The 27444-nt window shown below is 41.5% G+C and overlaps 1 protein-coding gene across 2 annotated transcripts in view; it reads left to right on the top strand.

The window, feature by feature from the left end:
* Nucleotides 1–1430: 1430 nt before the first annotated feature.
* The window catches only part of CHST15 (carbohydrate sulfotransferase 15), a 48936-nt gene continuing 22922 nt past the window's right edge, over nucleotides 1431–27444 (top strand). Inside the window, exon 1 of one of the 2 annotated variants that reach the window (XM_030488269.1) lies at nucleotides 1431–1488. The gene's annotated coding sequence lies outside the window, so the exon portion shown is untranslated. Of the gene's footprint in view, nucleotides 1489–21300; nucleotides 21331–27444 lie in introns of those variants that run through there. The other variant, XM_030488268.1, reaches the window with a different exon arrangement.

Raw genomic sequence — 27444 nt, 5'->3', positions numbered from 1 at the left:
TAAACATGTGGATCTAAGCCAAACAGTGGGTTCATTTAGTGTAAGGGGTGAAACATGAAGAGTTTTCCTTCTCCAGTGTGCTCACACAAACCTTGGCCAGATGCAGTCACAGCCACACAACTTCTGACACCATTAGTAAGGGTTGAGTTAAACCTTCATGGGAAACTGTTACATCACAGAAGGTATGTGCATGTATCACCTAGATGATTTCATAAGCAAACTATACATTTACATATACAAATATAATTACGGATATATGGTAGAATCAGAAAATCCTGTAATGGTTTGTGTTGGAAGTCACCTTAAAGCTCAGCTAGGGACACCTCCCTGGCATGGGCAGGGACACCTTCCACTAGAGCAGGTTGCTCCAAGCCCTTGTGTCCAACCTGGCCTTGAACACTGCCAGGGATGGGGCAGCCACAGCTTCTCTGGGCACCTTTTGCCAGCACCTCAGCACCCTCACAGGGAAGAGCTTCTGCCTCAGAGCTCATCTCAATCTCCCCTCTGGCAGGTTAAAGCCATTCCCCTTGTCCTGTCCCTCCAGGCCCTTGTCCAAAGCCCCTCTCCAGGTTTCCTGGAGCCCCTTTAGGCACTGGAGCTGCTCTAAGGTCTCCCCTTCAGGAGCCTTCTCTTCTCCAGGCTGATCCAGCCCAGCTCTCTCAGCCTGTCTCCAGAGCAGAGCTGCTCCAGCCCTCTGCTGGAGCATCTTTGTGGCCTCCTGGACTCTTTAGAGCAGTTCCACTGCTTTGGGGGGCCCAGAGCTGAACACAGTACTCTAGGTAGGATTCTCTTGTCTGAGAAAGAACCTTGTACTTGCTGAGTAGAAGATTGTGGCTTATTAGCCAGTGTTTGTGCTGTTCCCATTTCAAACTGGACCACGGCAGCACAGGCTGCATGCGATCTGCAAGGTACGCAGCATAAGAGCCCGGCTCAAGCGACGGAGACCTGGCAGCAACGTGCCTCCTGGGGCTGACCTCTGACTGCCCCTCACAATTTGGGATGCTGCTTCCACTTAAGCGCCGTTTGCTCGGGACAGCTCGAATTCCTGTAGGAAAGGCCCTTCTCCTCCCCAGAGCTTTCGGGCGAGCCCAGCGGCAGTCGGCGCTATCGGGGACCAGCGGCTCCGCGGGGGGCGATGCCCGGCGGGACCCCGACGGGGATCATGTGGGCTCCGCTCCCCTTCCCCCGCGGAGCCGCCGGCACCGGGGCGACTCTACCCGCCCCATCCCCTTCCCATCCTCCCCGGAGGGCACCGCTGGGGACCCCCCGCCCCTGCGGAACCGGGGGGCCGAGCCGAGCGGCAGCACTCCGCCTCCCGGGCTGCGCAGCACGGCCGGCGAGCGGCGCGGGGCTGCTCCCTCCCTCCCCCTTCTTCTTCCTCCTCCTCCTCCTCCTCCTCCTCCTCCTCCACACCCCCCCCCCCCCCCCAGGGCAGAGCCGGCGGAGGCGGCGGGCGCGGATGGGAGAGCGGCAGAGCCGGCGGCGGAGGTAGGAGCGCCGGGGGACGGGGATGGTGGGGCTCCCCAAGTTTGGAAGCGGCGGGACTTTGCGGGAAGTTGGGCAGGCAGCCGAGCAGCGCGGCTCGGCTCGGTACGGTACGGCTTGGTACAGCGGAGCGCAGCCCGGGGGGGCGGCCCGGGGGTCGTGGGGCTTCCCGTTGCTGCAGCCGCTCTGGAGGCGCAGAGCCACCCCCAGCTGCTCCTGCGTTACTCCGGGGTGAAGCCTGGGGGTGATTCCTTAGCAAAGGGGGGCCGGGAGCTTTCCTCTCCCCTCTCCTTCTCCTCCTCCCGGGGCTGGGAGTGCAGCATCCCCCGGGGAGGGTGAGCGGAGGGGGGGCACTTCTCCCAATTCGTGCGCCCCAGCAGGTTAGTGCGCCGGGGGGGGCGGCATGGTGACAAAGATAACACGGTTTGCTGTCATCTCCTGCACTGGGCAGACCCTGCTGCCCGCCAGAGAGCTGCTCCTTGGCTCGTCGCGGTGGTTATACGGCGGTTTGGGCGAGAGGACACTTGTAAAGCGGCTTTCCCTGAAAGACTCGTTGAATTCCGGCAGCGCATCCTACCTAGAATGAAGCCGGGGATGGATGTTGTCATTCACTGATGCATATTTTTAGGTGAAGAGGGGTATTTCTTAAATGCAGTCTGTTGGCTGTTAAAAATAGCTTCGTAGCGTGCTTTTGCTGAGAATGCAGTCAAGGTTCAGCGATGGGTTATTACGGTTAGAGTCTGTTAAGCAACAATTCACCAGCTGAACTTCGGTGGTGTCATAGATAGGTTTGGGTTTTATCTATTTTCCGTGATGCTTCATTGTAATACTACAGCCGTGCTCTGCAGTGAATTGACTTTCCCAGACTCAGCTAGATTTGTAGGTGAATAGGAGAGGGGTAGTATGTCTAGGCTGGTGCATCTAAACACCTACCAAACTTTCAGATGTGGAAATGTATTTGTATTTATTTCTATGATATGATTCTATGGCCTAAAGTTCTCTTATTATTGATTTTCTTGTGTGTAACACAAGAACGGTTTCACTTCTTGAACTGTTAGCCAGGCAAAAAAAATCATTACCATCTCCCATAGAACAAACACATGTCTTTTGTATTTTGCCACTAAAGAACCCCAGAGTAGTCAGCTGAACTGATTACAGATTAAAACTCAAAGTTTGCTGGCACTGTTCATGAAGACTAAATGTTTTTAAGGCTTAACTCAAAATCAGATGCACTCGTGTGTGTAAACAGAAGCCTAATTGAACAGCACAGCACTTGGTAGTAACTGGGGACTACTTGATCTCTGGCAAAAGGGAAAATTTCCATCAATAAGAGGTCAAAACATACATAGTGTTATACAGATGTATTTATATCTATGCTATTTATATACATTGATATATGTATTTTATATACAGACACACATATATATGTACACACTCTCTTACAGAACAGTAAATACTAATGGAATGGTTGTCTTGAAGCTTGGTTTTGTCGGTGATTAAAGTGTTGTCACACATCTCTTGCCCTGAGAGCTTCTCTGCTGCTGCTGTTTCACTCCTGGGCATTGAGTCAAAGGATTCATCTGTCTCTTCACATGCCAAAAGAAAGAAAATCAATTTGAATGCAGAAAAGAGGAAACTACTTGTATGAAGATTTAGTAGTGAAACTACCTTCTTTTTTTTCTAGATGGCACTTAGATCCTGTGTCTATATAAGTGCAGTCACCATGCAGCTCTGAAATCAATAAGAAAACAGTTTTAAGGTTCAGATTTTGTAATAGGAAGACTGCTCTCAAATTCAGAGTGTTTTATTTGGTGGTTTGTAACAGGAACATGGTGAAACAGTGGAGATTTACGTGACAAAACACTTCATTCCCCTAGTGCAATGGAAGACAATAATGGATTTTATCTTCTTTGCTAAACTGTGAAAGTAGGTATCTGGAAACTGCATAAATGAGAAGGTTGAAGCAGAGTCTCGTGTTTCAATTATTCCACAAGGTTCGAGTGGAAGGATGAAGTTATGTAATCCACTAGCAGCATTAGCAAGGATGGGATTATATAGGCATAATCATAGAGATGCAAATAAGATACTGCTTATATTTTAATATTATTTTAAGCAACCTGTGGCATGAGCTCTGTGAGAACCAGGAGTTTCAGTGGGCAAAGGTGACGTGATTTCAGTGTTATTGTACATATTTCTAAAGGTGGACTGTGTCCCAATACTAAAGTACCTCTCAAAGTATTGTTTTTTATTTAAGATCAAGTTGTGAGGTGGGTGGCAGCAAACTCTTCCAAAGTTCATGTGGTATCACTAGCCATGATACTACAACCACTACATCCCCTGATAAGGATTCCTTATCAAATTCCTCTGCTGACTAGGAAGGGAATCCTTATTAGTAACTACTTTTCCTGCACTGAGTGCTTCCTCATGTGTTCATGCGAGCAAAATCTTAAGAAGTTGTAACTCAGCACTGTGTTACTATTACGTTCTGATATGCTTTTTCCAGAGATAAGCTAACAGCAGGGGCTGATCTTGCCTAAATGACATACTGATTTAGGCAGTTACAACATCCAACTGTGTTTCTCTTTCAGTACAGACACATCACTCAGGTGAAGAAAGCCATTGCTCCCTCTCCTTCCTCTTAATTACTGTTACAGTTACTGTATCCTCCAAGGATCTATATCCCACAATCAGAAACTCCAAGTAAATGTACTATTAAATCACTCAGTGCTACTCTGGATGTTTGATGTGAATCACCCTGTGTCCAACAGTTTATGGAGTTTGCAGAAGCTGTACCCTGGTTTGAACTGTGTTTCTTAATTGCTCTTTTCAGGCTTCAATTCCTCCCTTAACCCACCTATTTTCCTCTGTACCTTGCACAGTGAGGGATATAACTCTGAATTCCCACCATCCTCCTTGGCTGGAGTTATATTGCTCAGCTGGAAGAATCCAAAGTGCTATGGAAAACCAAGGTAGAGTTCCAATAAGAGAGCTTTTTTTTTCTTCTTCTACCATTTCCCCACAAATTAGTATTTCTTATTTATTTATGTTTTATAGTGAAGTGCACTGTTTTTCTTAGTGACGGAGTGCGGTGCCAGATTTGGCGTCTAAATACAGCTATTCACGGGAGGGAAAGGGATCTGTAAGCTCTTACAAGTCCTTATCTCAAAGCAGCCTGAATTACACCAACCTCTCCACTTACACCGCAATTTCACTAAAATTAACTGATTACATACAGCATTGTTGACCCTTTGCCTTAAAAATACACAGGTCTGCCCATGTATCTAGCAGAAACTGGGTTGTACAGTCACACTGACTGTTTGTCCCTACAACCTTTTCATTTGTGTTTCCCAGGCTGAAAGACATGGTTACAATTCCATCCTGGTTACTCGCTTTGGTTTTTACATGCAAGGGAGACAGGAAAGCTACCGAGGAGGTGGAGTGCGGCAGGCGTGTTGCAATGGGAGCACTGTAATCCTTTGATTACACAGCTGTGCCTGACATGCCACTAAACAGCACTTTAGGGGCAAGCCGTTAATGTAGCTTTTCCATGGAATATTTATTAATTTATGTTACACCTGGTTTCCAGCAGCTGTTGAATGTGGTTTGTAAGCACTAGTTTTAAGGAGTGTGGTGTCCTCTCTAAGAAGAAATCAGCATGATAGCTTGCAAGAAGAAGCAGAAGGAAACATGATGTCCAGGTGGGTATTAGTGGCTGATGGCAATGACAAGGCAGCTGCAGTGAGGGTGAGACACCAGATGTAATGGTCAATGTGAATAGGAGTGAGTGGTCCATGGCAGGCTCTGTTGCAGTGCTCTACTTCTGTCTCCACGTGGCAGCACACCAGAGGTCACGGACATGCCAACCCCAACCCATTGCTCTGCCTCTTCTCATTCCCAGATCCAATTTCTCAAAATTCCCACAATTGAGCTGGCTGAAACACTTGTTTTCCAAATCTCTAAAGTGAATCTCTTATGAACTTGCCAGAAATGAGGTGGTAGATTTAGGCTAACTCACCTCCAGAAATACTTGTGAAGCTCATGGTGCATCAAGTCTTCCTCCTTGGGTTTGCAGAAGGCAGCTGAAGCCTCTGCAGCGTGAGGGATGGTGAAAGGCACCTGGCTGCCAAGGAGCCTGCCTTCCATGTAATGGCTTTCCTCTGAAAGTCCTGTGAAGAAGGACCAGGTTGGATGGGGCTTGGAGCAACCTGCTCTAGTGGAAGATGTCCCTGCCCGTGGCAGGGGGTTGGAACTGGATGAGCTTTAAGGTCCCTTCCAACACAAACCAGTCTGGGAATCTATGATTCTCTGATAAGAGATGTGGTGCTGGAGAGGCAGGGAAGTGACGCATACCAATATATATACCAAGCACTACTAAATACACACTTTTTATTCTAAATCTGAATGCGCCATCGTTTGGACTCATCAAATATGCACAGCATTTTATAAATGTGTTTTTTTAATGCCAACTCTGTATCTAAGGTGGGTCATTCCTCACTGTACAAGGTGCAGATCTGTACCTAAATAGCAAAATACTAAACCTGACTATTTTCATCTGCTTCACGCCTTCCAGTAAGGAAGGATATGTTTCACAAGGAGATACGTTTCCTGTAAAAAGCCTTGATATTCAGTGTGGGTGAATGTACCCTGGTATCTTACCATAAAATTAGAAAACTGATGAGATTCAAAAAGACTTTTGTGTTTTTGCTTTTTTCCCTGTATATTTTTTCTGTCAGGTTGGACACAGGGGCTTGGAGCAACCTCATCTAGTGGAAGGTGTCCCTGCCCATGGCAGGGAGTTGGAACTGGATGAGCTTTAAGGTCTCTTCCCACCCAAACCAGTCTGGGATTCTATCATTCTATGATCAAACAAAAAGAGTGAAGATAAATGTCAGGTTTTAAGATGTACAGAGGAAACAAGACTGATTTGAAAAAATGTGAACTTCTGAAAGATAAACAGGAAAAATAAGATTTAACTGCAGCACATGTGCTTAGGGCATGGAAGAAGCCTGGTAGGTAGTAGTGTTGAAAGAGTGATGCGAAAAGTGAGCAGCATGTTAGATGTGAGTTTGCAGTATTGGATGGTTTCAGATGATTGAAGATGAAAATGTCCTTATATGCTCTACATGCCCAGTTAAAGTTCATACTTGGAGCAGTATGGAAAAAATAGCACTTAATTAAAGTTGTTTAGATCTGGCACCAAATTAGTAGTGAGATACAAAAAAATAGAAGAGATCTCAGGGAAAAAAAGTCATAGAAATCAGGATTCTGGAAGGTTTTGCACATGATTTGAAGAAAATGTGAGAGCTTAGTGTTAACCCTGCTGTGCCTGAGATGATAGGATATAATGGCTTATGAGTACCAGAATTTATTAATCCAAAGAAGGACTCGGTTTGACTGGTGCAGCCAGGAGGTTTGACTGTGTAAAGCTAGAAATGGGAGGAAATAAAGAAAGATGGTTTAGTAGATTATTAGGAGTGTATATCAAGTAATGAGATGGGATTGCCTGCAGGGCCAGCTCTTTGCAGGGGAGCTTCATCTCCTGAAAATTCTTTTACAGGTTATTAAAACCAGCACTATTTTTGCCTGTCCATCAAATGCCTTATCCAGTATTCCTTTCCAGCCTCTTTGGTTTTGGCTACTTTTAAGTTGAGAAATTTGTCTTCTGACTGAGCTATGTAGGTATTATACAGACAATGCTAAATAGATATTGTTAATTATAGAATCACAGACTGGTTTGTGTTGGAAGGGACTTTAAAGCTCATCCAGTTCCAACCCCCTGCCACAGGCAGGGACACCTTCCACTAGAGCTGGTTGCTCCAAGTCCCTGTGTCCAACCTGGCCTTGAACACTGCCAGGGATGGGGCAGCCACAGCTTCTCTGGGCACTCTGTGCCAGCGCCTCAGCACCCTCACAGGGAAGAGCTTCTGCCTAATATCTAACCTAAATTCCCTTGTTTCAGTTTGAACCCATCACCCCTTGTCCTGTCACTACAGTCCCTGATGAAGAGTCCCTCCCCAGCATCCTTGTAGCCCCCTTCAGACACTGGAAGCTGCTCTGAGGTCTCCACGCAGCTTCTCTTCTTCAGGCTGAACAACCCCAATTTTCATAGCCTGTTGATGTTAACCAAGTTGAATGGATAATGAACCTGAGATGTCTGGCATTTTCAAGGAATACTCCGGGAGCTCAGCTTTTCCTAAATCCATTTCACCATGTTAGGCCAGTGGTTGTGCTCTTCTTCTGTCTTCATTCACCGCTTAATGCATTTGTAGGACTGCTGCTTTACAGTTCATAGAATGGTTAGGGTTAGAAAGGACCTTAAGATCATCCAGTTCCAACTTCTGCCTTGATTGCTAAAGCCTGAGGAAATTTCCTGTGGCCATTTCTGGAAGGGATTTTGGATGCTGCTTTGTTGAAGTGGAAGAGAAGCAGGTTGCATGTGTCCATTAGGTTTTGAGCCCATGCAGAACTCCCTGAAGGAATATGGGTTCAGGATTAGGGAGTTTTTGCTTGTTTTCTGGCTCCTTGGAGCTCTAGCCTGGGTAACGCTGTGATGCCTGGGTCGTAACTGCATTTATTGCAAGTGCAGAAGTCAGATAAAAAGGCTGGGTAAAAACACTGCTGTGCATTAAAGGCTATCAATAGAAATTACAATACAAGATACAGTGGTGGTCTCTTCAATTTAAAAAGACAAAAACATGTTCTTGAGCAATTCAGCACTGAGTAATGCAGCTTTATCCCCTGAGTAATTCATCAGAGCCATTCATAAAGTAAATAATTTAGATGAAAAATTTCATAAATTATAGAGCTATGAAAACAGTATCTCAGGTTGAGGATCAACTCGCCTGAAGAACAGATAAGGATAAATCAGAATGAAACCGCTATCACACTTGACATTTAGTATTAGAATTACTTTGCAGAGCTATTTATACCAGCTTTACAACAGTTTCAACAAGAAATGAGATGTGAGAGGTGAACAGAAGGGAACAGTGGAACTTAAGCTCATCCATGTCCTTATAGGAAAGAGGAAAAATGAATTTGTCTAACATCAGGCTATTTTAAACCCTGAAGTGTTTAAGTTTTCAGTCAAGATTTTTGAACACTGGTGAGGAGATCAGCAAAATTAAGAATAGTAAAATGGAATATTTATTGGTAGCCATGGAAATCCCATGTGGATTTCACTTGCATTAGAGTAGAACAAGAGTAATTCCAATCTTGGATTTCACTCATGTAAGGGGGACCAGAATGTGGCTTCTCCAAATTGTGGGCGCTGAAAATGTTTTCCAGTTGTTTTGGACACATTCAGAGTCTTCTGCTTGATGAGGTGTGTGGCTGTAGTGGTAACACTGGTAAACCTGAGCAGTACTTGACAGTGAGTAGCTTTTAACTGAAGTCCCCACTACTTAAAAAAAAATACTCCAAAAACCCCCAGATTTCAGAAACTCTTTGGGTAAAATATCCTTCTTATATGGCTTCAAACGACCTGCTGCTTATTTCTGCATACAGCTTTAAAACCTGAATATTCTTGTTGTTTGATATCAGAGTTGCAATGGTGCCATACATCATTCTGGTGTAATATAGGGGAATGCATAAAAAGCCTCTGCTGTGTTTTGATAGCTTTTTCTTTTAATGGTACCCATCAAGTGGGTGTAGTAATCTCTCCGGTTCTCCATTTTTTTTGTCTTGCTGTACTAGTACATTGGATAAGATGTGCTGTGAAAATACAGGTAAGTATGTAAATATCAACAGTGATTTTTGTTGGAGTATTACGATTCTTACATTTGAAGGCTTTTCAGTATTAGAATATTAGCCGAAACTTTATGACAATGTATATTCCTGCATTAAAAATACTTGCCTGTTACCGAAACACGATTATCCCAATCCTAACCACTAAAAAATTTACACTGCAGTATTTTAATAACCTTCTCTGTATATTTTTAAAGATAACAAATAATTCTGAAATAGCAAATACCATTAAGTTGCATTTCAGGAAAAAAAATTAGGGTTTCAAATGAGGTCATATAAATGCCTTGTTCATTCCAAACAGCAATTCGCAGGATGAACCTCTGGTTTCATTAAAGTCAATGAAATGTCTTCCTGCTGACTTCAGCATGCCAGGGTTGAAAAACAATATGAATTGAAATGGGATCTTAAGAAGTTTTATTCTTGATGAGTGACCAGGGCTAAAGTCATTCAGCTGTGCTTTTCTCTGCATATGTTCTTTAGTTCAGCCAGGCAGTCTTAAGGTGAAGATGCTGTCTGGTGAGGATGAGGATGTGTGAAAAGGATATAATGTTTCTCTTTGGAATAACCTATGAGTAGTTGTGTTGTCCCAGAGGTCCCCTTTTATTGGGATAATGCAGATGTGTTCCTGTCTCTGTGCTAAGGGATGCTCACCGTGCAGGTGGACATTCCTGTTAAAGATATTTAGGCCTTAAAAGTGATGGAAAGCCCCAAAGTCTAACTCTTTATTTCAAGTATAGCGCTACTGCGTTGTGTGGGTAGGAGTCTGGGCAGTCTTTTTCATCAAGTGCAGCCTTCAGGCATGGTTTTAGGGACATTTTTAGCTTTGTCCTTTTGGCATCAAGGATTTTTATGCAGGAGTTGAATAGGAGGAAGGAATTAATTTGATTTAGTGATGTCAGACTGAAAATGAAGTTCCTCCTAGCACATCCTTCGAAGAACACTCAATGGCTCTGGATTTAGCCTGCCATCCGCCTTATTTTTTCAGGGATATTTTTGAACTTCCTCTGCTGATAAATATTTAGAGTCTGTTTATATTTCATCTCATTTCTGTTAGTGCTTACAGATTTTTTTTTCCCATAAATACTTATTACTGAAGAAATGGGTATTATAAGCCTTGAAATCGCAGTGCCAGCAATTCTGTTATTTTAATTGTGGCTGACTGACAGTATATTTATTAATTATCCAAGAGAGGCTTATAGCTTTCAAAAAGAGATCTTCGTTTCTGGGCTGTAGGAGTTAGAAGAGGAGCTGTAATTGCTTTATGTGTGGAACTCAGGTTTAGGAGCAGAAGGCTTGGCTGGATTAGATGTGACCATGGTTGAGGATCGATAAGGTATGAAAAGCGGGAAGGCTGCTTCAAATCTGTAAAAGTTTCAGTCACCAGGATGCTGCAGAGCTCAGAATGAAAATTGCAGCTGTTTCTCCTTGGTTTAATTAAAATCTAATGAAAAACAACTCAGAGCAACCTGAGTTGATATTAATTACTTTGAGCACTTGAAGGATTTCCTTTGCAGAATTCTGTGCAGCCTTTCCTTACAGCTTGGCTCTGTGTGATTCTCACTGATGTTGCCCAGCTAAATCTTAGTGCTGTTTCGCTATGCCTTGCTAATTCCTTTTTGGAGTCGTGTTTTTCCTGGTGTGAATATGACAATCCCACTTTAATTAGATAACAGCAGTTGTCGCCGTGCATGGGGACTGTGATGCCTGGGAGCCTCAGAAGTCTCTGTGTCAAAATGAATAAATAAAACATCTAAAAAGCTTTGCTAAGAAGGAATAAACTTAAAAATTGAATCAGTTAACAGCACTGAAATGAGTTGTCTTATTACATTACAGCATGTAGCCACCAGATGTCACTTATTTTGTGCTGGGGAGAAACATGTCCTTGGTATATAAAAGATTAAGAAGAAAGACCAACTTGCCATAAGTGGCTTTGTTACTGTTTGTGTTCATAATTGGCTACTGTCTTGCTCGAGAAATATTTTCATCTTAGATTGTATAGACCCGTTTCTCACAGATAGGGTAGACTTGCAATTTTTATGAGCCTTAAACGTCAGCAGTGACATTTTGAAATTCAGTCTTTAAGAAAATAATGAATAGGCTTACTAAATTTTCAGAAGGATGAAAGTACATTTGATGGAATGGACAGTTTTATTACTATGAACTGTACTATCATTAAAGACACTTTAACCAGTGGCTTAAATATACATTCATCTTCGGCCAAGTTAAAAGCAGGGAGATGAGTCTTCAAGTCCTGCAGGACTGAAAGTAAGGTGGAAGTACGTGCAGGCAGGGGAAGGACCACTTCTAAAATCAGAGCACAGCATCCCCTTACAGAACGATGCAATTCACCCTTGAGGTTTAAAGGCTTCAAACAAAAGTGTAAATAAAACTAGATAGATGGGGATATATCTCTAAAGTGGAAAAGGAACACGTGATACCCAGCTCAAAGCTGTTTTATCCGACCCCAGTGAGCACAAGCAGGGCGAGATGACTGCTCACCAGTGAGAGTGAGCAAAAGGCTGGTGATCTGAGTCGTGGTATTCAGCAGTGGTTTATTCCTCCTGTTATTAGAGATGCCAAACCGACATGTGCAGGTACCCTTCCTGCTCCATGGTTACATAAGCCTCGTGCTCATTTGTATTTTCTGATCTGTACTCTAAGGCAGCACCATTAGAAAGAGGAAATTTAATTTTCTGGACTTGAAGCAGAAAGGCTGGAAATGGAATGATTTCCCAAAGGGTAATGATTAGTGTTTATTTGGGGTTTTTTTTTTTCTTCTCCCAGTGGTGCTACTGTTGTTTGTTTTTAGATTTTAAATGTGTATTCTACCTCAGATGTCAGTTTGGGATGGAGTCATACTCACTCTGTGCATCTCATGCAGGTTGGAAGACATAAATCCATTGCTCCGAGTGAGTGATGTGAGGGCTGCTCTCCAGATTATTTTCCTTTTGAGTCCTCAGGAACAGCTGTTTTGAAAGACTACCTGCCTTCATTTTCCGCCAGTGGTGAGAAATGTACTTTAGCATGGCATTCACTAACTGGGGGCAGAGTATGACAGGCGTTTTTTCCCACCTTTCCTTCTATGCTTGAGCAAATCCCTCCTTAACTAATAGAAATAGCGTTGACTTCAAAATGCAGCAACTTAGTGTTTTAGCAGCTAGTATGAAAACAATTATATTGATGAGGGTTCCAGGTCTTAACTGAGAGTTGTTTATGAGACCGAGGGTTTCACTTCCTAGCTGCAGGTCTTGCGCCATTGCTCCCGAAAATGCCACCTGCCAGCTTGGAGCCTCAAAACTGCTCCCTGCCACTGTAGTGCAGCATTGTCCAAGCATGGCTCTGGGATGGGGAGCGGGATTGCAGCTTGGGAAGGCTGGAAAAATTACCTTCTCTGTCTTTTGAGCTTATGGAATTCTGAAATTCGCCCCGTCTAATATGGTTACTGGGGGAAATTCAGGCTGAGTGCTGTCTTGATGGTTTATGTAGAAATTGGATTGCAGTGACTTTCTGTCTTGTACAATACATATCCGTATTTTGTTCAAAGTCCCTCAATCCCCATGTAATGGGATTCTGGATGGTGAGTTAGATCTGGATTTTTTTCCTTGGACTTCCACCATTTTATGGCATATGGTAGCATAGGTAACACATGTCAGTACTCTGTCATCTTGTCAGCTACAAATTGAAAAGCATCCTTGAAAAGCACTCTGACATCTGCCATTGGGAATTACTCCAAGAAAGTGAATACTGTCCATGCCTCAAGGGTCCAATGCACATGGACGTTAACCAAAGTCTGAGATACATTTAGTGCACTTCAGCATCCCCTGAGTCTGCTGTGTATAGCATAAACATTTGCGATGAAACTACCACCTGTACTCATTTAAATAGTTTTTCAGGTTGGACAAAAGCTTCTGTTAATAAAATAATGCATATGTTGTTTTTAAATGTTCATATTTGGAGAATATATTTTGTCTGTTCCAGATCAGTTTTGTCGGCATAGCTTAGCCCTGTACAAGTAACGTTTAGGAGGAAAAGTAAGAATAACTTCGAAGTCAAGTTTTCACAGGTAAAGAAAGAAAAAGCATGTAATTGTAAGGTTTTATTCCAATTTGTTACTATTACCAAAGTCTAATTTATAACACTGTGCCAGGCAGTAAAGAAACTGAGGTATATTATCAGCATATAATTTAGTTTTTCACTTAATGAAACTGTGACATTTTCTGAGTTTATAGATCATTCTGAACTTTTGAAGTCATTTACTTTGATTATGTTTTGGATGCTGAAGGCTTTTTTCAGGATTTAAACATGAAAGAAAATTGTAAATGAAATCAAATGGTCAGTGATGAGACTACCACATCTTTTACACACCTGGGAGGAATGGTTTTCTTGAATGCTTAATTTATAGAATCACAGAATAGTTTGGGTTGGAAGGGACCTTGAAGATCATCTAGTTCCAACCCCCAGCTGTGGCTGCCCCATCCCTGGCAGTGTTCAAGGCCAGGTTGGACACAGGGGCTTGGAGCAACCTGCTCTAGTGGAAGGTGTCCCTGCCTGTGGCAGGGGCTTGGAACTGGATGAGCTTTAAGGTCCCTTCCAACACAAACCATTCTAAGATTCTATGATCCTATGACAGCACAGGGTGGAGGGGTTGCAGTGCCTGAAACTGCTCCTGCTGGCAGCTGAGTTGCATTCCTGAAGCTTTGATGGAAGACGTGGCATTTTGTGGCACTTCTTGCATGTTGCTGTTTTTAGATGTGGGTGTGGAGTGATCTTTGTAGAAGACAATGATTGATACGGCTTTTTGCAGCAGCTGCTGTGTTTTGTTAACACCATTCTCGAGGGTGGAAGGCACTGAAGGAAACTGAGCATGGGCCAGCTTCTGCAGTGCCTTATTTCTGAAACCATGCAGCTCCTTTGGGTGACCACTAAAAAAAATAGGTGTAACTCAATAACATTATTGATAGAACAGCTCAATATAGACCCATTTTTCATGTTTCTTTAGATCTGAGGCACTAAAAACCCCATTGTTTCTGGAGCTGCAGTTTGATGCATCAGCTGGGCTGAGCTCTTTTGCTGATAAATACAGTGTATTTCTATACCATTTTCTGCATATAATGTACATATTTATCATTGTGTTGTAGTGGCTGGGTCTCACAACATGAATGTTGCTTTCATAGAATGCTTGTGTTGCCACTTATGTGTGGAATGTCAGGTGTTCTCCTTGGTGTTATTATTGATATTATATAGTAGAGCTTAGAAACCATAAATGGGCTTGGAAGCCATCTCTTCTAGCCTAAGACACCATAACAAGCTTTTATTTCAATCTAGTCCCTGCTGCAGACATATATTAAGGATTTTCTAGTTTATTTCACATAAAAAATATCCCCTCCAAATGCATCTGTATGCTCTTGATGCCATCTTAGTCTCCTGTGTGTCTGAAAGCTTTGAATGCATGAACAGCCTAACCCAACTTATTACATTAATCTCATGAAATCAAAGATTCATGTCTGTGACTCAAGGTAGGGTAAACACTATTTGCAACAGAGAAGTTTAACAGATGGAAATACATTTCCAAACTTGGGAGGTATTTTTACTGGGGATGTTTTTTGGTTAGATATGTTAATTTTGCGAAAGTTGGAGTTTTATAAGTCCTTGCAGAATATTTTGTGGTGTATATTTTGCTTCTGGTTCTCTGCAGAGTTTTATAATGCTAGCGCTCAATTTTTCTGCATTAGAAACTAAGCTTTTTGGGTTATCATTAACAGTCATGCATCTGTTCTTGAAAAGCTGGCTGCCAACTGCAGCTGATGGAATTTCTGTCACTTCAGATTTCTTCTGTGAATTGCTTCAGTAAATGGTTTATTTCAAGAAGTGGAACCTGAGCTCCAGAACTAGTGTTGATCTCATTTCATCTGCAATGTCCTACAGTGACTGTATGTCTCCCTTTATTTGTATAGAACCAAACATACCAACAAGAACTGCTGTTTAAAAATAAAACCTCCTTTTACCTCCTGCTGTTCACTTTTGAGTCGTGCCCTGCTAACCCCAGGGACATGGGGATTTTGCATTGGAGTGAGAGCTTTCCGGCTGGAGCAGAGCATCTGAGAATGGTTTTTCTCCCTTTCTCCTTAAAGCTGCATCCTTAAGCTGCTGGAGCGAGTCCAGAGGAGGCCACGGAGCTGCTGCGAGGGCTGGAGCAGGTCTGCTCTGGAGCCAGGCTGAGAGAGCTGGGCTGGGTCAGCCTGGAGAAGAGAAGGCTCCTGAAGGGGAGACCTTAGAGCAGCTCCAGTGCCTAAAGGGGCTCCAGGAAACCTGGAGAGGGGCTTTGGACAAGGGCCTGTAGGGACAGGCCAAGGGGAATGGCTTTAACCTGCAGAGGGGAGATTGAGATGAGCTCTTAGGCAGAAGTTCTTCCCTGTGAGGGTGCTGAGGCGCTGGCACAGACTTTTCCCAGAGAAGCTGTGGCTGCCCCATCCCTGGCAGTGTTCAAGGCCAGGTTGGACACAGGGGCTTGGAGCAACCTGCTCTAGTGGAAGGTGTCCCTGCCCGTGGCAGGGGGTTGGAACTGGATGAGCTTTAAGGTCCCTTCAACCCAGCTCAGTCTGGGATTCTGTGGTCCTCTGGGCCATCTCAAGAGATGGTTTGTCCCACAAAGCAAGTGGGATGAGCATCCTGGCTCTAAGCATCCCTGTATAGCACCCATATGATGTTCAGGGAGGATCAGTGAGGACCACTGTGTGAATTAGGCACTTGTGCCATCTGTGAGCTGTCAACGGTGGGATTTTTTTCTTTCAGTTTCTCAGTGCAAGGCCTTATAGAGTGAATTTCGACCCCTCTGCAGTTTAAGCAGGGGAAGAGCGGAAGGTTAGTTTGATAAAGTCTCCCTGCAATAAAAATTAATTACTTAACATCTCCATTGAAAAAAGAAGTTTTTTAGAGACCTTGCCTCAGATTACCTCCGCACCACAAATAAAGACCATCTAGTTTGCTAGGCTAAATGTTGGCTTTATGTTGCAGAAAATATTGCAGAAGAGGCAGGGTGTGAGGAAATGCACGCCAGATTTTCCGTGGTGCATTCATAAGTATGCAGAGTTGGGGTTTGGTTTATTTCTTTTTCCTGGTTTCTTCTCATGGAAATTCAGTAAGGAAAGTTCTCAGATATTTATCTTGTTTGTTTATGATCTGCAGCCCAGCTAAGTGCAATGCAAAGCATGAGAAGGTATTTGTGGTTGTGTTCTTTCCAAGTGGAAAACAAGTATACTGAAGCCAAACATGGGCAAAATCTGCAGGAATACACAGTCAACTCAGAGGAGGCAGCGACCCAGTGGCTGAGGATCAGATTTATCTTATTGCTGTGCATATTACAGTAGTTACTTACCAGGTCCCATACATAGCATGGCTTTTTTGTGTTATTACTGTTGTAAACACGGGTTTTTGTGCAGTTGTAAGGTTTCTGAGCTAGAGTTTACCATGTTATGAATATTGTATTAAGAGCTGTGATATTTTGAGAGGCTGGTGAAAGAATGCACCATGTTCTCTTTTTTTGTGATAGTGGAAATCAGTAAATGAAGATATGTGAATTTCTTTGAAGTTTGTAATAAAAGTGTTGTTCTCTAGCTAAAGATATGAAAGGACAATAATGAATGTTTAATTCATTACCAAGTGGCATTAGGTTCCATGTCAATTATGCGCTCTGCCTATGAAGATATGATAGAAAACAGGGTATATCCATGCAGAAACATCCTCAGAATGATTGTATCTTGTAAGATGGTTAGTAAAGAATTATTTTGCTTTGTGTAGTTAAAGAGCACATGATAGAGATGAATGATGGAGTCTAAGCCTTTGATGAAACACGAATAGCAGTAGGAGACTATAGAAGTAAATGTTGCTTGACTTATGCAGAATAAACACTTTTCCAGGATGTTGAAAGCAATTTCATATATTATATCAGAAAGACTTTGCTTAATTACCTGTAGCCAGAAGTTCCCTGCAGGAATTTCATCTGATCTCCTTCACTGTGGAACAAGTGTATGGTTTTTGGTTAATGGGCTGAGATTTGTCTGCTGTGTTGTTGCTTAAAGCGTTAAAGTTATTGGACATTTATGAAAGTTACTACTAAGCTGGGGACACTTCTTTACGTATTAAAACAAAGGCACAGTTGTGATTTGGCATCAATGAATAGTTTTTGTTGACTAATTTTTGTTTGAATTTACAAGAAACTTTAATGACAGACTCTAATACTGAGTTTGTCTTTTCAGGATGCAGCTGTGTATGTTTCCTTTCACCCACTCAGCACTAGATGAAAGATGAAATGCCCTATTCATGAAAAAGCACTTACATGGTACTTATATACAGATGAGATATGTTTTTCCATCCATTTTAATGTCTGTCTCATGGAGAAGGTACCATATATGAGTCATAACAACAAATTTCAGATGACTGTGTTAAGATAGTAAAGTTTATGGAGAAAATTCAGTTTGGAGGTGGAGGAAAATCCCTTCTCAGTCACTAAAAATCAAATGAGCAGCTGTTAGCATGTACATTGCTCTAGAATTGTCACAACAATATTGTGTTTAAAGCAATGTTAAGTATCACATAGACTGATCCCCCTTCAGAGAGACTGCTTATTTATGAAGTGTGAAGGTATATCAAATGAATTCTAGTAGATACCATTTGGTTGCATTATTGCATGCAAAAACATTTTGCCACACCATGAGATAAACAGGCACTGAAGGCATTACCTTATGCATATTCTATTTATTCCATATAATGTTATTCATCCCTCAAAAGCAGCCTTAAATTAGCAGCTGATCTCTCACAACCCACAAGATTTAGCAATTCATACCATTTGTAAAGTGGCAGAAAGTATTACATTTCAGATGGTGGAAAGAATATGGTTCTCACTTTAAATCAGCTTGAGGTAGCAGCTGCTAAAATCAAGTAAAATCAAACGTGTAAAAAGAACAAGATGGTAATCAGAGTAACATAACTGTGAATACCCACTATTTTGCAGCATGTCAAGGCTAAAAATGCTTGGCAGGACTGTTGGAAATACTCTCAGAACATTTTTCTCCCACGTCCTGGTTCTGGACCAGTAATCAATGCAAGAGACAAAGACCCAGGCTTAAAATAACTCTTGAGCACTGAAAGATCTCTTCCTGCAAATTCAAGTGTGCTACGCTAGCTCTCCATCTCTTCCTCAAATAAGTCAGCTGCCACTCTGAATGTGAACATTTATTCTTCTTTAGCACAATGTGGCTTTGGTGTTCATCTAATCTGAATTTAAGAGGTGTGAATGGCAGATGCCTAAATCTGAGGCAGTCGCTTGAACATCACATTGTAGCCGACACAGAGAAATTGGCTGTCCAGAGCAAATTCCTCGTGTTCAGATAAGGTTATGACGAGCGTGCTGTCCTCACCTAACTGAGCTTTGCATGAAGGGAAACCCTGTATCTCTATTGAGCAAGTTGCTCCAGAAGAGCCATTTGAGTAAATTACAGCAATATCTGTCCAGAGACTCAAACAGTGAGGCAGGCTTGGAACCTGAAAATAAAGCAGGATGGGCAGCTGTCAGAAAGAAATGCAGAACAAAAAGTAGCGTGCTTTTGATAAGTGAACTCTGTCAATACCAGACCAGTTTTTGCCTCTGGAGTTTTCTGGAGATAAGTACTTATCTATTTTTGATTACAGCCTGACTGCAGGGCGTACGGGAGCTGTATTTAGATAGGATATTTTTTTCCCACCTGCCAACCCCCAAACCCCATGAATTTGTTTGATAAACAAGCCTCATAATAGATTCAGCTTCATGTTTCCCTGTTGTGCTAGTACTATATATAGGAGCAAGAATATACTATATATAATGGGAATCTTGCTGATTTGTGGGACGGTAGTGTAATTTGTTCCTTGAAAGAGCATGCGAATTTCTATTATTGTAAAGCAATGTGTTGGGAATAAAACTTCAACGGCTGTTTGATGTTTGATTGTTTGATCTTATTGATTATCACATCCACTGTCTGCACCTGAAGTTGTATTTCAGGTGATCACTTTTATCTTTCCTGTGAGCTCTTTGGTTATTTTCCTTTTTCTACATAACAAAAGAAAATAAATATGGCAAATTCAGCTTGGAGAAAAGATACTAAACTTCCACCATGCATTTCTGAAAATGGCTTAAAATGGCTTTTCTGTGAGAGACGTAGACTGGAGTAATTCATGTAAAGACAAAGTTTTTCTACAGTATGCATTCTTTTTCATATTCAACATAAATCTGTCAGTGCTTCTGTAGCAAGACACCATGTGAGATGAATAGAAACTAAGTGAAGTGAAAAGATGAATTGCTGGAGAAGTTGCGCATCGTAGGCAGTGAGTTTTCATCAAGAATCGAGAAGCCAGTGTGTACCATAGGCAAAAATTCTGCTCTGAGAATCCTTAGAAATAGAATCACAGAATAGTTAGGGTTGGAAAGAACCTAAAGATCATCTAGTTCCAACCCCACATACATGAGAACAGAATTTTGTTCCATGCTTGTACAAGAGGAAGGACTTAAATCCATTGGTGTGAGCTCTATCCTGATGCAGGGTGAGGGATTCATGATGCCTGGGCCATGGGACACAGGTTAGGTGGCTGGCAGTGGTGCTTTTTTAATTCCAGGGCTTTTGGACCTGCATTCTGGAGAAATCATAACAGTGCTGATGCCCCAAATCCCTGAAGAACCTTCAGCTCTCATAAAACCTTCAGTATAAATCTTGCATGGGAATAGCTTTTGGAAAATGACTTTGTGTGGGTCTGAGGCAGGTGTTGCTGTGGTTTTGTTGGTGAGATCTCCTTCCTGTCTTAAATGTAGAGGAACCAGTCATTATCTTTAAATCATTATGCTACTTTAGGTCTAATTAGGAGATCATAATACAGTTTGGAGTTTATCAGTAGGCTGGACATTGGTTGGCTTTGGTTCTGTTTTATTTTTCTGTCTGGACTTTTATGCTGCAGGTAGCCCCAAAATAAATGGTGGCTCTGATTCTAGACTGACTGAAATCAAGTGAAATAGAAAGAAAAAAACCACACAGAATTCGTTAAATCTTTAGTGATATGTTTCCTGCTGAAAAATAGTTGAAATTAAAAACAGGTGATATCAAGCTTAATTCTTATTTTTACATTTTCAAGGCAAACCAAACAATAACACATCAGAACATGCAGATGTGGCATGTTAGGAATGCAAGGAGCTGGACCTCGGTGATTTCTAGGAACCCGCACAAGACTTCAGATGTAATAAGAGGTTTAAGAGGGGGAAGGCATGACCATACTGTAGCTGATCCAGGACAGTCTCCTGCTTCCCTTCCCATTCCCCGCCTTTTCCCTTACTTCCAATAATCTGTTTATTCAGGCAGTGTTTATGCCCTAATTGAGTGGTGATTCAAGCTCAGTAACTATTTCCTGAGCACTGCAGCACAAATAATAGGAGTGGGTCCTTATTTGATTGAAACAACTACTATTACACTGATTTTAGGGGAGTTCACTGATTATTTTGCAAATGGAGGGTGTCATTTGTTCTATTCTCACATTTTCTTTGGAAGTTTATTGATGAGGAAGGAGGCAGAGTGTGTTTGGATTAGATCTTGAGAAAGAAACCAGCTGGGTTATGGAATAAGCCACACTTGTTATTTGGGCGAGATTGCTGATTCAGTGGTGATTCAGGAGGTTTTCTTTGGCTTTAAAAGGCTTCAGAACTGGGTTCTTTAAAGAATATATTAAGCTTGAACAAGTGTTCAGTAGTTGTTCAACAGGTCGAATCTATAATCATGGGATATGACCACATCTCCTCGCTTTTAAAAGTAACTTGTTTTTGAGTGCCTTCAAAAATATTTGTGGTGGGTTCATATAATTTCTTGGGAGCTGCATTTATTGGTTTGGGGTTTTTTTAATTAGGTTTTTTAAGCAAAGAGAGAAGCGTTACATCATTCTGCAGGAGGTTTCTGAGCTTTGTCATAAGTCCTGTGGCTTTTCTAAACCACTACAGTTGCCTTTTGTTTTTTTCTCTTGCAGAGGTCAGTGATTCATGATTCTCATTTTATTGACATATCTTCTTTCTGGCAGCTTGTTGATTTCTCTGAGGTAAATAGATGTGAGTTCAGGCAAAGTTTATTTCTGAAAATGTTAACTCGAGGAGCCAAATGCGTGCAATAAACAGGACAGAGAAAATCTATGGTTATTCCTCTCCTTTCCTGACCTAATTTTCTTTTTTCTTAGGTAAGGTTTTTATTACTTGCTCTGTTTTTGTTTTATTGTTATGGCAGAACCTGCCCACTAACAGGATGAACTTCCTCACACTGTACAAATACCTCACTACACTTGTAAAAACACTTTGGTTTGTTGTGAAAAGACCACATCTGAGACCAAAACTGTTGTGCAGCCTGTAGTCTGGTTCAATTGGTATCATTTCCAGTAAGCTTCATAGCTAAAATGTATCATCTGTAACAGTAAAGTTTTGCAGTTTTTTTGTGTCCAGAGGTCATAAACTTTTGCACAGGTTGAAGAATTGCTGTTGCACAGAGACAAAGATGGTCCCTGCTGCCATGGGCTATGTTGCAATGGGTGATGGAGGGATGGAAGAGGAATTAAGTGGTTGTGCTGCACTGCTGCTAAATATTGCTTGGTTTTTTTTCACATGAAAATTTGGTGCAGGTTTTACTCTACCAGCCTCACTCTGCCCTTTCGTATTTCCATTCCTCTTCGTGTGAGTCATGGAAAGTTACGTATGGTATGGTTGTGGGCAGCGTTTTACTTAGAGACCTACATCTGTGACTAGTAGCAGCTCAATCTTCACAGGAGCTCTTGATAGAGAAATATTACTAAAGGGAAGTTCATTTCTGGAGTGTTCATGGAGGGTGGGTGATCAGCTTTGCTCTCAGATTTCAGAAGACATTAGCAGTGCAAACTGAGAACCTGAATTAAACAAAGCTTCCTGATCTGTCAGGAAAGGCACTTAGGCGGTAAGAATATTTATCCAGATTAGTGAAAACAGTTAGGAGAATATGGATAAAACAGCATAGCTGTTACTCGGATAATGGCATTAAATATTATTAAATCAGGAGCCATGTGCTCCTTCAGAATCATAGAATGGTTTGTGTTGGAAGGGACCTTAAAGCTCATCCAGTTCCAACCCCCTGCCACGGGCAGGGACACCTTCCACTAGGGCACGTTGCTCCAAGCCCCTGTGTCCAACCTGGCCTTGAACACTGCCAGGGATGGGGCAGCCACAGCTTCTCTAGGCACCCTGTGCCAGTGCCCCAGCACCCTCACAGGGAAGAACTTCTGCCTGATATGTAATGTAAATCTATTCTGCCAGCTTAAAGAAGTTACTGACCAAATGAGCTCCAGCAGTATGATCTTCTGCCTAATTCTTTTTGGTTGATATTTTGCTAAAGGTGCTTGTCCTTATTTTTATAGGAGCTGTAGCTTTCATTTAAAAAAGAACGGGGGCAAAGGTCTACCTGCTGCAGGGGACATGTTCCATATGTCTGCCTTGGGGGATGCATCAGCTGAAGTATCCACTTGTGGTGGAACTGCTTCTCATCACATGGAGAAATAACAGATATCACAGCAGCTGAAAGTCTTCCCATAACGAGGAAGCAGCAGAGCAAGAACATGAAGTGCTCTTGTGTTTCCACATATTAATAGTTCCAGTTTTTTATTTTTGCTTAGAAGTAACAAGATTCCTTGGGAAAAAGTGCTCATTTTTCTTAGCTCCAACAAGCATATCAACATACAAATCCTTGATGTGATGCATGGCAGGAGTGGCAATAGGCAAATGGACAGAAAGAAGATGTGTTTTGTGAGACTGCAGAGCCTGTCTGTGGGAGATGTAGGTGTGGGGCATGCTTTGGCTGGGCTTCGTCTCATCTAACCTGAGAGTTGTTGGAGTATTTTCTGTCTTAGACATCGTTATTTTAGGCTGAGACCTGCCCAACAGAACAATTTTAGCTCAAATCTTCAACTGGGACAGGTACCTCTGTCTCTCTCTCCTGCCTCTGGCCATGGCCAGTAACAAATGCTCAGTGAAAGAGTGTTAGAACAGGTATTAATAGATTCTTCAATCTCCACCCCTTTCTAGCTTCTGGGAATTGAGGATAGCAACTGCTGATAGATTTATTCTCCATTAATTGTCTAATGTCTTTCAAATGCGTTCATACTTTTGGCCTCAATGAGTTCCACATTTTAATTACATTGTGTGAAGAGAGGAAATAAAGTGCTGTAGCTCCATTGACATAAACCAGAGAAATAGTTCTACATCAAGCTGAGAATTGTGTTACTGGTGTACTTGAAGTGTGTTTATAATAGGTTAACAGCATGTCGCTCTTTCATGTGGTAGTAGGAAAAGCTGAATATGATTAAAAGTAACAAGGCTAGTATAAAATCTAGCCTTAAGATTACTAGCAAAAGTTTGTTTTATCTTTATTTTAAAGAATTATGAACTAAAGGAATGCATATGAAATATTAAAGCTGGTGACCTGAAAACTAGGTCGTGCACTTAGATGTCCAGAAGATGTGTGTGCATATAAAATCTATTCCATCTGTTTTATCTTATTTGTAAAGGAGAATTTGAGTTATATGACTAAACATGTGAAAGTAATTTCTTTTTATAGGCTGTCAGACTTTTCCCCCAAGTAAGGAGTGATAGAACCAGAGGAAATAGCCTCAAGTTTCAACAGGGCAGGTTTAGATTGGATATTAAGAAACATTTCTTCAACCCAAAAGGGTTGTCAAGCACTGGAACAGGCTGCCCAGGACAGTGGTGGATCCAGCATCCCTGGAGGTATTTAACAGATGTGTAGATGTGGCACTTAGTGACTTGGTTTAATCGTGACTTGGCAGTGCTGGGTTAATGGTTGGACTTGATGATCTTAAAGGTCTTTTCCAACCTAAATGATTCTAGGTGTCTATATCCAGTTTGATTACAGTCTTCCCTTACAATCTTTAAAGAGAAAGGGGAGGAATTTTGTGTAATGTTTATTTAATAGAAATAAAATAGAATTTCAGATATTTTCTATATAGTGAACAAAAGTATGTGAATGCTGAAAAATCTTGCATGTTTTCTTTCTGGTGGAATTTATCTTTTTACTTTATTTAGCTTCTCGTATGGCAATTGGTAGGACATGGTAGGTACTGCATTTTCAGTAGACAATTGTAAGGCTCTGCTGTTCGCTTTTGTGGTACCTGCGAGTGTTACCTGCCACCCTTCTCTCCCACATCCTGTGCACCCAATGCATCCTCTTCCTATATAATGAAGGCATTGCACAGGGAAACTTACCAAATAAAGGTCTCACCTCTTTGCTCTTCTTTGTTGCATATAAATATATTCCACTGTGTGTCATCTCTTATACCTATGTTTCCTACTTCGGCGATTCCCCAAAATCCTCATTTTTATATGGAGGATGGCTTTTGGCCCAGGAGCTTTGAAAGGTTTACGTTGATTTCTGCTTTGTGCTCAGAGCTGGTATACAGTTATGTACAACAGACAAATAGCATATAGACATGATTATAAATAATTCACCATTCTCTTCAACAAGAGGAAATTACTTGCTACATTATTCAACAATATACAAAGACACTGCTTGTTGTGTAGAGAGCAATATTCTGGCAGTGAACCGACAGCAGTTTTGCAACTCAAATATAAAAAGACATAAATGCTTTATTGCCAACTCAAATCTCATAACCTTTCTGCTGCCTGCAATTCACATCTTTCTGCTTTCAGTACTGACGTACGAGAAAGGTGAAGGAAGTATATCTGTGGCTGTTGTTATGACTGCTGGAAATGCTGAATGGAAGAAGCAAGCAAAAAAGATACTGTAGATGTGTTGATTTCTTGGGGTGAATGAGGGAAAGATCCTGGCCTTTTAGTGAGCAACCTTCATTCCATGGTGAAAGGTTAGGGAATGTATTCAAAACTTTTTGGTAAAGGGAAGGCAATAGCAGTAGAGAATCATGTCTGGACTTTTACGTGTTCATTGCAGTTGGGTTTTTTATTACATGAACATGACAGTGGACAATCATGTAAAATGGTATGTTTGCAACTAAAAACCAATAAAATCAATGTCTCTATTAGCTGAGTACTATGTCATATTGCCCTGTGGTAGATCATCAAACTGATCGTCTAATTAAGCAGCCTGTTGTAGTGTGTATGCACAAGTTCGCAGAGTTATAGTTGCTGGTGGAACTTTAAATTTTCCCTCATGACTGGTGTGATGAAGATCTCATTTTTACTGTAGCCTCAGCATGTTTTTTTTCCCCTTGTATCAGCTTCCCAATAAAGCTTTTTTCTCAGCTGTCAAAGATGTAGTTAACATGTTTTTTCCTTGTAATATTTGTAATAGAGTTTCATGAAAGGTGTCTGCAACTGGGAAGGGTTCAGTAGATTCCAGCTCATTTTATTAACATAAGAATGAACATGGGATAAGACAGTGCAGCTTATGTGTTTTTTCTAAGATCTTGTGCTCTGAATTCATTAATGTATCTCTTATGGCTCTTTTTAAAAGTTTGAGAATTAACATCAAATATACAAGTCTTGAACTGATTCTATGAAACTGTCAGATAAATCTCTTCAATCAATGTCACTGAGCCAGTTTCAGATCCTGGTTAGAATAGGCCTGGAAAATAAATTGGATTTATATTTTTTTCTAAACAGACAGTGCATAGTAACTCTGAAAATAAACAGCAAGGAGCTGGAGAGCAGAGGTCTGGGAGAATATTGAGATACTCACAGGGTGTCAAAGTGGAGGAGCTCAGGGTGGAAGGAATACATGAAAACAAACATGTAGCACATGATAAATTTAGTTGAAGTGATGCTATAGAGTACCGTCTGGTTACCAGATCTTTACATAGCTGCCACTGTAACCTGCAGTTTTTTTACGCATCTTAAAGAGGTGCTTTTTTAATCTCTGTTTCCTTTTTTTGTTAGCTCCATCCTCTCCTTTTCTATAGTCTTTTTTGTGAACAATCTCTGTTTTCATTTTTTTCTCTATTACCTCTGTGGATGATGCCCGAATCTGCCCTGGCAACACTTCTCTCCTGCCTCCTTTATTTCCTCTTGGAAAAATCTTTGCTCTGGTGTCTCATTGCTGCCCCAAATGTTTCTTGAGAAGTGTAAACTTTTCGCTTCTCTTCAGGACCTCCCTTTCGTGTCCTCCTCTCCAGTCATTAGCACTGTCTTTGGTGTTTGGACAACTGCTGGGATCTTTCCTGCTTTAAACCCTGGCTTCTTTCCGTAGTTTTTCTTTTGGACATTTATTTTATGAGGAGGGGATATATTTTATGTGCACAAAAACATAAACTCCTTGGGTTTAATATTACATGAATGAATCTGATTTAGTCTCTCCAGTGATTCAAAATTCTGTCACAGGTCCATTTCTTTAGAGAAGTTAAGACTAGTTTCTTTGAGAAGTCTTACACTGATTTCTTTCACTTTGGTTTAAAATACAGCAAAGATTACACTATGATTTCTGTCAGCCTCATCTGACTTGCAGAATGAACTCATTAAGGAAATGAACTTTTATTTTTCATAGGAAGATATTTTGCAAATACTTTTGTTCAGTATTTATCTAAATAATGACTCTTGAGTCCTTGAGACGCAGCGTGCTTGCTCTGATTGCAGAAATGCTCCAATATGTGGCAGCATCAGGTGGGAAAAACATCAAGAATACAAATAATTGTACAAAAGCACTTTGTCTCATACAAAAAGTGCACTAGGATAATGATGATTAATGCAGGATCTGAAGTGACTGCCCTGTTTGATCTGGACACTTTTGTGTCAGAAACGAACCAGGAGTTATTATCTAGCATTATACCAGTTTCTTAAGAACTCAAAGTAAGCATTGAAAGAGCTAAAGGCAAAACTGCCAAATTCTGGGACTCATCATTAGTAATGATTATACTTCTATGATTTGGAGTCTTGTAGGAGTACTCAGAGGACCCTTTCTGTATACACTGTATTGTCAGGAGAAATTACTTTCGTTATTGGTGTCTTGGACATTACATAAAAGTGCACTTCAGAAGTGTGTAAGTCTGTGTGTTTCTCAGGAACCAAGGGATGAAGTCAGATAGGAAGAATTCTGCTGACGATGTAAGTTTGCAAAAGGATGAGCCACATTAGGTGATTTTGGGTGGAATGAAGAGCACTGTAGGACAGGGAAAATAGAAAGAAAAATATTTGGAAACAATGCAGAAAAAAAG

Source organism: Strigops habroptila, chromosome 5 (assembly GCF_004027225.2).
Source record: "Strigops habroptila isolate Jane chromosome 5, bStrHab1.2.pri, whole genome shotgun sequence".
NCBI lineage: Eukaryota > Metazoa > Chordata > Aves > Psittaciformes > Psittacidae > Strigops > Strigops habroptila.
Note: the sequence above shows the minus strand (reverse complement) of the source record. Positions and strands in the feature narration are given on the sequence as shown.